The sequence below is a fragment of the Plasmopara halstedii genome (genome assembly GCF_900000015.1).
Source record: "Plasmopara halstedii genome assembly, contig: Scaffold_2956, whole genome shotgun sequence".
Lineage (NCBI taxonomy): Eukaryota > Oomycota > Peronosporomycetes > Peronosporales > Peronosporaceae > Plasmopara > Plasmopara halstedii.
Genome location: NW_020189861.1, coordinates 354869 through 356353, shown reverse-complemented (window position 1 = coordinate 356353; position 1485 = coordinate 354869).

The following is a 1485-nucleotide window of genomic DNA, read 5'->3' as shown; positions in this document are numbered from 1 at the left end:
GGATCCGCTCCGGCGCCAACGCTTCCGTGTTCACTTGCGCCGGATCCCGGTACGGCTTTAGCAAGCCCACGTAAAACACCAGGTGGTTGTGCGTCCGTTTTGGAAGGTTCAGCGAATACACTAGGCCCCGCTTGGCCACAGCCTTAAACGGTTGGATAAAACGTGGACGAAGCTTCGTCCTGAAGATAGCAGAGGCTGCATGTATAGCCAGGTTTTGTTTTCTCAATATTAACCAGGTCCCCGACCTTAACGCTTTCAACTTTGCCTCTTCCTTTTTCATCTGCATATTCTTTCTGCAGGTCTTGGCTTTCAGCCATCGCATCGCGAACGTGTCGTAGGACACTTAGTCTGGTAGACAAGAAGTCATCGACTTCTTTGTGGCTGGTGAGCGGGCTGACATCAGCTAGCCGTTCGGCTATTCCCCCCCAAGCCCTGAGCCGTGAGATAGCGGCTTCTGTGGGACGCGGGGGTGAATCAGCCCGTTCACGTAAAACGGCGTGTAGCCGGTAGACGAATGCACTGCATTGTTCAGTGCAAACTCTACGAGTGTCAACATGGCGCCCCAGCGCCTCGGCGTCTCAGCGCAGACGCTGCAAAGAACGTCTTTGAAGACGCGATTTACCCTTTCGGTTTGACAATCGGTCTGCGGATGATCCGCTGTCGACATATCCAACTTGGTACCGAGCACCTTGAAGATAGTCGACCAAAATTTTCCCGTGAAACGGGGGTCTTTATTAGAGACAATCGACTCTGGGAGTCCGTGTTGTCGGAAAACACGATCCACGAACTTCGTTGCTGTACCGACTCCGTCGATGGTGTCTGGTGCCGCCGCCAAATGAGCCGTCTTGCTCAACCATTCGACGAATTCCACGACACCCGTGTCGCCCGCCGAATTTTTCGGCAGGCCAAACACAAAGTCCAAACTAATGGACTGCCAACACCCAGTGGGTACCGGTAAGCTGGCCAGCGGCGCAGCCGCATTTGGAGAAGGTTTCACCCGTGAACACGTCTCACACGTGCGCACATAGGTGCCCGTCCATTAAAACAGCTTGGACCACAAATAGTGGTGACTCACAGAGGTATACGTTTCTCACGACCGAGATGACCACTGAGTGGCGTGTCGTGAGCCTCCTTGAGGATGCGGTATCTCAAATCCTCATCATGAGGACCCACAATTCGTGGTGAATCAGTTGAATCGGTGCTATAATATAGCAAGCCATTATTCTACGAATATCGGTGCAATCGTGCACGCAGTTTGGATGACAATTTCTTGTCCGATTTTCCAAACTGCTTGCTCCCTAGAGCCCGTAGCAACGCCACACACATCCCATCACCCGCATACGCGGTGCGGATCAAATCCGTCACAGACGACGTTTCAGTTGAACATGAGCAAGTAGTCATAGTCTGGTCTGCGTGAAAATGCATCAGCCAAAGCATTTTGCTTTCCCGGCTTATACTTCACAGCAAATTTATATTCCGCAAAGG